The sequence below is a fragment of the Alosa pseudoharengus genome, unplaced genomic scaffold (genome assembly GCF_046254945.1).
Source record: "Alosa pseudoharengus isolate Yale_2024_CS ecotype anadromous, Long Island Sound unplaced genomic scaffold, YU_APseudo_1.1 YU_APseudo_1.1_scf_1, whole genome shotgun sequence".
Taxonomy (NCBI): domain Eukaryota; kingdom Metazoa; phylum Chordata; class Actinopteri; order Clupeiformes; family Clupeidae; genus Alosa; species Alosa pseudoharengus.
In genome coordinates, this window is record NW_027468564.1 from 18660463 (window position 1) to 18672245 (window position 11783).

The 11783-nt window shown below is 41.0% G+C and overlaps 1 long non-coding RNA gene across 3 annotated transcripts; it reads left to right on the plus strand.

Annotated features, from left to right (window-relative positions):
* The first annotated feature begins 9540 nt into the window (after positions 1-9540).
* On the plus strand, positions 9541-10368 carry LOC143124311 (uncharacterized). Of its 3 annotated transcripts, XR_012987033.1 has the most exons (5): positions 9541-9602; positions 9694-9750; positions 9836-10042; positions 10133-10237; positions 10328-10368. It is a non-coding gene; the product is annotated as an uncharacterized LOC143124311 (long non-coding RNA). The 3 variants fall into 3 exon arrangements; XR_012987027.1 differs by lacking the exon at positions 9541-9602 and having other exon boundaries at positions 9604-9750; XR_012987035.1 differs by lacking the exon at positions 9541-9602 and having other exon boundaries at positions 9604-9750; positions 10331-10368.
* Positions 10369-11783: the final 1415 nt, after the last annotated feature.

Genomic DNA, 11783 nt, shown 5'->3' on the forward strand with positions numbered 1-11783 from the left:
CAACCAAATATAGGCGTTGAAAAGACGTCTTTCAATAGACGTCTTTTCAACGACCGGGAAAAGACGTCGTTTCACCTTTCACTTTTCAACCAAACTCAAACGTTGTTTCGACGACTTGAAAAGACGTCTTTTCAACGTCTTTTCAACGTAATTTTGCTGGGTGGGTTAACCGTTAGCCTATGCTTGCTAGCAAATAACCTAACGTTACCCTACAACACACATAATTAGTAATGTTGAAGTTGTTGAATAGCATGATCTATATAGGCTAATCTATAGATTGTATACATATCCTAATGAAGTGCCATTATAGGTGGTAGGTTAAGGTGTTGTAATTTTAACTTTGTTAGCAATAGCCATGGTAAGGCTATTAGATAGCATGCTTGTCCAAAACAGGCATGTGCAATCGAATGTAATCCGCAGATGAATGCGCATAATATAATAACCTTAGTCAAGAAGTGCTTTTGTATTTGAGCTAGCTTTATACAATCTGTTACAGAGTTAATACAACTACATGTAATTAATAATGTTTTGTGAATACAGTAATAACGTTTTCCTGATGTCCCAATTCAACTTAATTAATAGCAGCTGTTGGGACTACCCCCCCCCCCCCCCAATTCTCTCCAATAAATGATGATAAGTACATTAAAGATGAGAGTGAGTGTTAGGTGTGTTAATACTTAATGTGAATTCATTTAAGATGCAAGCAAGAACGAGCAAATGACTCTCTAAATTTAGAGGGAGTTCGACCTGGGCGGAGGCCACTAGGAGAAATCGCAACGTCTCCCATGTGGTCAATGATGCGCATATCATGGTAAGATACAGCTGTCCAGTTGATCTTTGAATGTACAATATATCTGAGTGCATTCCAAAAATATATGATTTAGGCTACTTAGCTAGGGTAGATATGGTGGTTGCTATGCTGGTTGCTAGGGTAATCATTTTGGTTGAGAATAGGGTTGTGGTTGCTAGTTTGTTGAGGGTCATGTGCAGAAGGTCTGACTTGAATTTCAGCCTCGTAGCTCCATGCTACCACCCAAAACTCCACCTCTGAAGTGGGAGTGGTCAACTTTTTAAAAGTTTTTCCTTCACAGTTTTTTGTGTGGGTGTCTCAGAGATCCCACCTTTGGAACAGTTGTCAGGGGCCTCAAGCCGGTGCCGTGCGTCTTGGTCCCATCCCTCTAGCTCCTAGCGTTACCGCGCCAGAAATGGGAAACCTTGTACGCTTTGAACCATTTATCTCCTTCCGGGAATAATCCACCGACTCAAAACTGAACCTGGCTTGTTTGTGATGTCCCGTTGTTCAACATATTCTAATTTCATACTGATCGGACCAACATAAGTGAGTTTTTTTGGCTAAAAATGTAAAAATGTACCCTAGCAACACCCAAGCAACCACCTTAATTACGATAGCAACACCCTAGCAACCATCTTAATTACCGTAGCAACCATCTTAATTACCCTAGCAACCACTTGTATAATGTCAAGCTAGCAACCACCATAGCAACCAACATGCTTACCCTAACAACCACCATAGCAAAAGTGTTATTTTAATAGCAACCACCATATCTACCCTAGCAACACCATAGCAACCATTCAAATTACCCTAGCAACAACCTAGCAACCACCACAATATGAACATAGTAACCACCATAGCAACCACGGTATTTAGCATAGTAAACGCCATATGTACCCTAGCAACGCTATTACTGACCTCACCAACATATGTGTGTTTTTTGGCTAAAAATTGAAAAATGGCTAAATGTTAAATAGTCAAAAAAGATTTTTTTGCAGACACAATGCTTTGCGTTACAGCTAGAGGGATGAAACTTTGCACACTCCATGTGGGTCATGTGCAGAAGGTCTGACTTGAATTTCAGCCTTGTAGCTCCATGCTACCACCCACAACTCCACCTCTGAAGTGGAAGTGGTCAACTTTTTTTTATGTTTTTCCTTCACAGTTTTTTTGTGAGTGTCTCAGAGATCCCACCTTTGGGAGAGTTGTCAGGGGCCTCAAGGCGGTGCCTTGCGTCTTGGTCCCATCCCTCTAGCACCTAGCGTTACCACCCCAGAAGAGAGAAACCTTGTACGTTTCAAACTGTTTATCTCCTTCCGGGAATAATCCACCGTCTCCAAACTGAGCCTGGCTTGTTTGTGATGTCCCGTTGTTCAACATATTCTGATTTCATACTGATCGGACCAACATAAGTGTGTTTTTTGGCTAAAAATGTAAAAATGGCTAAACGTTAGCAATTCCACTGCTTTGTTATTTTCCATAGCAACCACCATATGTACCCTAGCAACACCCAAGCAACCACCTTAATTACCCTAGCAACACCCTAGCAACCATCTTAATTACCCTAGCAACCACTTGTTTAATGTCAAGCTAGCAACCAACATGCTTACCCTAACAACCACCATAGCAACCGTGTTATTTTGCATATCATCCACCATATCTACCCTAGCAACACCATAGCAACCATTCAAATGACCCTAGCAACAACCACAATATGACCATAGTAACCACGACAGCAACCACGGTATTTAGCATAGTAAACGCCATATGTACCCTAGCAACGCTATATACATTTACTGACCTGACCAACATATGTGTGTTTTTTGGCTAAAAATGTAAAAATGGCTAAATGTTAAATCGCCAAAAAAGTAGTTTTTTCCATCACATTGCTTTGCATTACAGCTAGAGGGATGAAACTTTTCATGCTCCATGTGGGTTATGTGCAGAAGGTCTGACTTGAATTTCAGCCTCGTAGCTCCATGCTACCACCCACAACTCCACCTCTGAAGTGGGAGTGGTCAACTTTTTTTATGTTTTTCCTTCACAGTTTTTTTTGTGGGTGTCTCAGAGATCCCACCTTTGGAACAGTTGTCAGGGGCCTCAAGGCGGTGGCGTTCATCTTGGTCCCATCCCTCTAGCACCTAGCGTTACCGCGCCAGAAGAGAGAAACCTTGTACGTTTCGAACAGTTTATCTCCTTCCGGGAATAATCCACCGACTCCAAACTGAGCCTGGCTTGTTTGTGATGTCCCGTTGTTCAACATATTCTGATTTCATACTGATCGGACCAACATAAGTGTGTTTTTTGGCTAAAAATATAAAAATGGATAAACGTTAGCAATTCCACTGCTTTGTTATTTTGCATAGCAACCACCATATGTACCCTAGCAACACCCAAGCAACCACCTTAATTACCATAGCAACCATCTTAATTACCCTAGCAACCACTTGTTTAATGTCAAGCTAGCAACCACCATAGCAACCAACATGCTTACCCTAACAACGTTTAGCCATTTTTACATTTTTAGCCAAAAAACTCACTTATGTTGGTCCGATCAGTATGAAATCAGAATATGTTGAACAACGGGACATCACAAACAAGCCAGGCTCAGTTTGGAGTTGGTGGATTATTCCCGGAAGGAGATAAACGGTTCGAAACGTACAAGCTTTCCCTCTTCTGGCGCAGTAACGCTAGGTGCTAGAGGGATGGGACCAAGACACACAGCACCGACTTGAGGCCCCTGACAACTGCTCCAAAGGTGGGATCTCTGATGCACCCACAAAAAAAACTGTGAAGGAAAAACATAAAAAAAGTTGACCACTCCCACTTCAGATGTGGAGTTGTGGGTGGTAGCATAGAGCTACAAGGCTGAAATTCAAGTCAGACCTTCTGCACATGACCCACATGGAGCGTGCAAAGTTTCATCCCTCTAGCTTTAACGCAAAGCATTGTGTCTGCAAAAAAAACTTTTTTGGCGATTTAACATTTAGCCATTTTTACATTTTTAGCCAAAAAACACACATATGTTGGTCAGGTCAGTAAATGTATATAGCGTTGCTAGGGTATATATGGCGTTTACTATGCTAAATACCGTGGTTGCTATGGTGGTTACTATGGTCATATTGTGGTGGTTGCTAGGTTGTTGCTAGGGTAATTTGAATGGTTGCTATGGTGTTGCTAGGGTAGATATGGTGGTTGCTATGCAAAATAACACGGTTGCTATGGTGGTTGTCAGGGTAAGCATGTTGGTTGCTATGGTGGTTGCTAGCTTGGCATTATACAAGTGGTTGCTAGGGTAATTAAGATGGTTGCTAGGGCGTTGCTAGGGTAATTAAGGTGGTTGCTTGGGTGTTGCTAGGGTACATATGGTGGTTGCTATGCAAAATAACAAAGCAGTGGAATTGCTAACGTTTAGCCATTTTTACATTTTTAGCCAAAAAACTCACTTATGTTGGTCCGATCAGTATGAAATCAGAATATGTTGAACAACGGGACATCACAAACAAGCCAGGCTCAGTTTGGAGTTGGTGGATTATTCCCGGAAGGAGATAAACAGTTCGAAACGTACAAGGTTTCCCTCTTCTGGCGCGGTAACGCTAGGTGCTAGAGGGATGGGACCAAGACACACAGCACCGACTTGAGGCCCCTGACAACTGCTCCAAAGGTGGGATCTCTGATGCACCCACAAAAAAAACTGTGAAGGAAAAACATAAAAAAAGTTGACCACTCCCACTTCAGATGTGGAGTTGTGGGTGGTAGCATGGAGCTACAAGGCTGAAATTCAAGTCAGACCTTCTGCACATGACCCACATGGAGCGTGCAAAGTTTCATCCCTCTAGCTTTAACGCAAAGCATTGTGTCTGCAAAAAAAACTTTTTTGGCGATTTAACATTTAGCCATTTTTACATTTTTAGCCAAAAAACACACATATGTTGGTCAGGTCAGTAAATGTATATAGCGTTGCTAGGGTATATATGGCGTTTACTATGCTAAATACCGTGGTTGCTATGGTGGTTACGATGGTCATATTGTGGTGGTTGCTAGGTTGTTGCTAGGGTAATTTGAATGGTTGCTATGGTGTTGCTAGGGTAGATATGGTGGTTGCTATGCAGAATAACACGGTTGCTATGGTGGTTGTCAGGGTAAGCATGTTGGTTGCTATGGTGGTTGCTAGCTTGACATTATATAAGTGGTTGCTAGGGTAATTAAGATGGTTGCTAGGGCGTTGCTAGGGTAATTAAGGTGGTTGCTTGGGTGTTGCTAGGGTACATATGGTGGTTGCTATGCAAAATAACAAAGCAGTGGAATTGCTAACGTTTAGCCATTTTTACATTTTTAGCCAAAAAACACACTTATGTTGGTCCGATCAGTATGAAATCAGAATATGTTGAACAACGGGACATCACAAACAAGCCAAGCTCAGTTTGGAGTTGGTGGATTATTCCCGGAGGGAGATAAACAGTTCGAAACGTACAAGGTTTCCCTCTTCTGGCGCGGTAACGCTAGGTGCTAGAGGGATGGGACCAAGACACACAGCACCGACTTGAGGCCCCTGACAACTGCTCCAAAAGTGGGATCTCTGATGCACCCACAAAAAAAACTGTGAAGGAAAAACATAAAAAAAGTTGACCACTCCCACTTCAGATGTGGAGTTGTGGGTGGTAGCATGGAGCTACAAGGCTGAAATTCAAGTCAGACCTTCTGCACATGACCCACATGGAGCGTGCAAAGTTTCATCCCCCTAGCTGTAACGCAAAGCATTGTGTTTGCAAAAAAAACTTTTTTGGCGATTTAACATTTAGGCATTTTTACATTTTTAGCCAAAAAACACACATATGTTGGTCAGGTCAGTAAATGTATATAGCGTTGCTAGGGTATATATGGCGTTTACTATGCTAAATACCGTGGTTGCTATGGTGGTTACTATGGTCATATTGTGGTGGTTGCTAGGTTGTTGCTAGGGTAATTTGAATGGTTGCTATGGTGTTGCTAGGGTAGATATGGTGGTTGCTATGCAAAATAACACGGTTGTTATGTTGGTTGCTATGGTGGTTGCTAGCTTGACATTATACAAGTGGTTGCTAGGGTAATTAAGATGGTTGCTAGGGTAATTAAGATGGTTGCTAGGGCGTTAAAAAGTAGCCAAATAGGGATTTCATCTAACCTCTAACACACACATCAAATAGCATCCATACAGTATAATTTGTTGAAACTTATTGTGGCACATGTTTGGATGGCAAGGAAGATGCCCATGAAATTTTATGCAATTGCCATGTCCAGAAAGCAAAATATCCTTGTCAGATTTGCCACCAGCATTTTTTTTTCTTAAAAAGACCAAAATATCCAAGACATGTAAGAGAACTAAAAGAGAACAAAGGGGGATAACAAAGATAAAATGATAGCCCTCCAAAACTGTAAAAACATTCTTATTCTCTCTTAAAATGGGAGTTTTAGTCAAATAGGGATATTTCGTAACCTGCTAAAAACAATTGCCCATAAATCCTGGGTTCTTTCTTTGTTATGTATCCTATAATTATACTTTTTTATGTTCATTGCCATGAATTCTACCATTATCAGTTGTAAAACCAGTATAGGCCTATGTACATACTGGTTTACCAGACATACCTCCTATTTCATGCCATGCCATCTCATATAACGTTGTATGAGCCTGTTGATGTCTGCTGACAAGAGCTCCACAGCGCCTAATCCCAATTAATTGCCCTAAAACTGTGGTCAGATGATGAACTGTAACCACTAAAAAGCCGCCAGGACAAAAATTCCAGCGGCAAAATTGGGCACACCTGATCAAACACTTCCCCACTAACACAAAACGTTAAGGGAACGTTCGGGAACGTTAGTGTATGGTTCCCTAAAGGGTAGTTCGAACCAAACCAAAAACTAACGGTTTGGGAACGTTACCTAAGGGTTTCTTAACGTTCCTAAACGTTAAGGGAACCAACCAACCAAAACGTTCTCCTGTGGTTGCACAGTACCTTCACACAACGTTCCCGTTTAGTTGTTATTGGTTGTTTTTGGTTGTTCTGAGTGCACCCCCACGCCAGTAGGGGGAAGACGCCTGGTCTGCATTCAGAACCGATTGCAGTTTCACGTTGGATTAAACAAACAATAATACTTCGGTAAATAAAATATAAAATATTTTTACAATAGTTTTCTGCTATCACTAGAATACATTCAGAACATGTTTCATTTGTTCCTGTAGCCTACCATTACCATTTTACATTCACACATTTTACATTATTTGCATTCGAGGCTTCTGATTAGGTGGCAATGACGTCAATGGTAATGCGTCTCTATTCATTCCAATTCCATGCCGTGTTAAATGTGTTATATGGCATTGTGTGATTGATTGCGCCTCTATCTAACTGGAGACAATAACAGCTATAGTCGATACTAACACAAGCTCCATTTCAGTTTTTGAAGTAACATACAAAATGTTTGCAGTCACTTGATTTAGATCCACTCAAATGATTGGTCTTATAAAATCTAAGTAAGGTAAACATCATATCAAGATAATATTTATTTTAGGCTAATTTCAATTTTACTAAATAAAAAATATATACTTTTGTGCTTTTTTTTACGTATTAGGTGAACTTTAAACAAAAATCTATCAATAGAACACTTTTCACAACTAAGAAAATTCACTTCTTTCATTTCACAATTCACTTCAGTTCAATCAGACAGGCTCTCCCTTACACGTAGGCCTACCCCCACGCCAGTAGGGGGAAGACAGCGCCTCTGCTTTCAGGTGATCGATTGAAGTCTTGTCCTGACTTCCGTAAACGGGCTCTGTTTGAATTCCGTGATTCTTGAACGCCGCTGGAAGAAGTCTTGGAATGGATTACACTCGTCTTGAATTCGATCTCACGAAAGTAAGTGAAATATGTTACAGTTTCATGATGTAGGCCTAGTGGTTGTAATGCAAGAGTTTGAGGTTTAACCTTAAGTCCTTTCACTTGTAGGGCTTTGTTATATTCCGATTCTGCCAAGTTTGTAATTTACCAGAGCACATTGCTCGTTCGTCTTTGTTTGAGCTGTTCTCAACGTGTTATGTTTTGCAGCATTGTATGTTTTGTGTCATCGTGTTAACCTGCTCGCGTTGATGTTACAAATAATAGCACTAGGCTACCGTTTCTTTTAATTAGTTTTAGTGTACAGTCAGTCCTTTTAGGCAAGTCACTCGGCAGCAGTGGTGTAGGCTAGTGGATATAGGCCTACTGTATGTAGCTGGATCTAGGCTACTGTGATGTAGGCTAGTTAGCTGTAGTGGGTAGGCTATACTGTGATCAACCCCAAATGTATCCTAGTCTATTTTAAGTGGGTATACTGAGATGGTGATGCTTTTTAAGTTGGTATAACCTACTGAACAGTCCTGCATATGTAGGCTACACTAAAGCCATAGAGATGGCTATAGATAATGTCAGAGAATGTCTAATAATCCTTAGAAGGGCTCTGTCGGCGGCCATTTTGTAACACAGTTGATCGGATATACGATTCAAGTGAATAGACCTCTGAATTTTGCCTTCAAAAAGCTGAGATCCGGTAGCCTATCTTGCAATTTTTGCTATGGGAAAATAACATGGGGAGAGAATTATTGCACTCTCCCGGGGACGAAGAAGTCTGAAATGCAGACATTTTGCTCAACACACGTTTGTCCTCTGCCTTCGAGTGGTAGGCTAACTGTGATCTTCAACAGGCCTACGTTAAGACAGCAACTTAGATTTGTGCTACCCCAGACCTAACTTGCAATGTAACTTGTCATAGGTAGTTAGGTTAAATTAACACCCTGATCTCCTTATAGGCAAAGATGGCAGTTTTGGTTCCTTTTTGTAGGCGAACTTCAGAGGTCTGTTGGGAAGCATACAGGAAGGGGCGGAATGTGTGTAGTAGGCTATACACAGCTGCCATACTGGCTTTACAAACTAAGCCCATGCATTTCTATGGATGCTGTGTCTCCCCATTAGAAATTCTCCGGGCTACAATACAAAAATCAAGTCAAAAGCTGGGCCAAATATCCAGTCAAGAAAATCTGGTTGTGTACAGATGACTGATTGCTGCAATACTATCAATAATAGTTTTCTCTATATGGAAATACTGCTTTGCTCTACTACTGGCTCACAAAAATGTTGTTCTCTTAATGTAGATTCATACACCAAAGCTATGGAAAAATGTCAGCGGCTGATGGACACTTCTAGCATTGAGGCGGAAGAAGATGCGAGCGTCCACAAAAGGCAGTGCATGGTCACGTGATGGTAAGACCTCTTAAACACAGACTACATTATTTGCACAATTCAAATATTCTTTTTGCAATCAGTGCAGATTGTATGGTCTTTTATTTCAGATGAATCCGTTCCGCAAGCAAGAAAGCATTCCAGGATGGTGCGTGTGCCTGGAAGCCCTGTCTGTAAGTTAACATTTATACACATTTATTTAAGAAAACCAGTTGAGTCATATTTCCTACCATGGAACTACTGACATTCATGTTTATTAACCTAGTGCATATCATGTTACTGTTCTGATGTATTTGTCTCTTCCTGCCTTTTATTAGGTCAGCAGATGTCACTGCCTCCACCACCTGCATGTGAGTTTTTCTTTTTAGCGATTGTTTAATGTAACAGCATAGGTTTATCTTTTGCAAATGTCATGTGCAAGAAACCTACCATAAATTAACCAATATTCATATTTACTTTCTTTTTAGATGAGTCAACACCACACAGGCAACCAGCTCATTGCCCAGAGCTGGATGGGTCTATTATAACGCCTGCCACTTCATCTTGGGACCCAGTTGAAGGTACAGTGTCTTTGAATTTTCCATTTCCAAGTAAATACAATTTCATGACAAGGAACTTGAGAGTAAGTAACTTTTTTTTTGTTGTAAACAGCACAAGTGACTCATCACACAGAGGGAGGTGGCTTGGCCATGGAGACGGAAATAAGAGGTAAGAACAACTCACTTAATTTGTTCACATATGCAGGTATATAATGTATTTAACAACTAAAACTAACACCATCCATTTTCCATAGCAATAAGGACAACCATTACCGCATGGCACAGCGAATGGACGCATTTGAGGAGAAGATGGATGAGCTGCTCATGCTCTTAAGGAGCTCCCAGTCACCTCCCTCTGCTCCAGTCGATGACATATTGCTGTCGTCCTGCTCGACAGTCACTGAGCTGCAGGAGAGGAGGAACAAAATGCCCTCCCTCCAGGACTTGGGTGCCAGTTGAAGGTACAGCGGCTTTGAATTTTCCATTTCCAATTAAATGCAATTTCATGACAAGGGATTTGAGTGTAACTTAACTTTTTTGGTTGTAAATAGCAGAACTCGTCACACAGAGGGAGGTGACTCCTCGCCCAGTCGGTCGCCCAGTGCTGGATGGGTCAACTTTGACTCGCCCTTCTTCACCTTGGGTGCCAGTTGAAGGTACAGCGGCTTTGAATTTTCCATTTCCAATTAAATGCAATTTCATGACAAGGGATTTGAGTGTAACTTAACTTTTTTGGTTGTAAATAGCAGAACACGTCGCACAGAGGGAGGTGACTCCTCGCACAGAGGCAGGTGACTCAGCCATCGAGATGGAAATGAGAGGTAAGAAGACTCGCTTAATTTGGTTACATATGTAATTTTATAATGTATAACAACTAACACTATCAACTTTTCCATAGCTGTAAGGACATCCATGGTCCGCATGGCACAATCGACTTGATTGAGGGCAAGATCGAGGAGGTGCTCAGCCTCTTAAGGGGCTCACAGTCACTTCCCTCTGCTCCGGTTGAAGACCTTTTGCTGTCCCCCTGCTCGACAGTCACCGAGCTGCAAGACTTGGACCAGAGTCTTGGTAACCAGGAGAGGAGGAACAAAATGGTAATTAAATGGCCATAGTCCTGCCCTTAAGATAAACACTATGTAATTGCATAAATTCAAATCATTATAACTGAACTGACTTACAATATGAGATTGTATAAGCTCTCCACTTTCTATATGTTGTTCTATATAATTTGTATTTCTATGTTTTACAGCTACTTTTCTTGGCGTCCCTTGGAGGGTTGACTCCAGGTGCTGCCATCCGTCGTATGCTACGGCGGGTGGCAACCAACAACGTTCTAAAGGAGTACAGCCTGCGGGGCAGGAAGGCCAAGAAATCCTTTCAGGACCTAACCCTCTGCAGGGTTTTAACAGGCAGGTGTTATTTTATTGTTCACATCAGTATTATGCTTAACTTGGCTGATAAGAAGTTTTAATTTGACTTAACTTTTCTCATTTGTTGATTTCTACTATAGCTGCGGCCCAGAAAAACTTCCCTGCGCTAAATGCTGCAGAGGCGGAGGACCTGATTGGGCTAGCACTGAAGTTTGCCCCACACAGACGGTAAATTGAAATTTGTTCATAACAATCAAAGGAATGGGAAAACTACTTTTTTGTGATCAGAAAAAAAGGGTTGTTAGTAAGGCACTTTGTCTTGTTTTTTTCAACATGTTCATTCTTAGTATGACATCAAACTTTTTTTTTTTCTTTTTAGGCAAGCTGAGGACTGATCTTGTTGAGACTCGACTCGGACTTGAAGGACTGGAGCTCTATTTTTTTAAAATTATTTTTAAAGCTTTTGTATTTTTTTTTGTTGTATTAAACCTTTTGTATTTTTCTTTAATTAAAGCTATAGTATTGTCTATCAAAGCTATAGTATTTTTTTGTATTACAGCAATTGTATTTTTTACACACAAAAACAACCACACACAGGAGCAGCTTCTTTCACTCTGTGGATAAGTGGAGTCATCCCCACTTTGACCACACCTGCACATTACTTACTTTATCATTCCAATATACGTCTTGCACTCTACATTTGCACTATTACTTTGCACTCAACAGCCCACTCCATGTGTACTTGTATTGGTATTATGTCTTTGTATATTGTGTTGGTATCTGCCACAATGTATATTGTTGTCTATTGTACAGTGTGTCTATTTGTTGA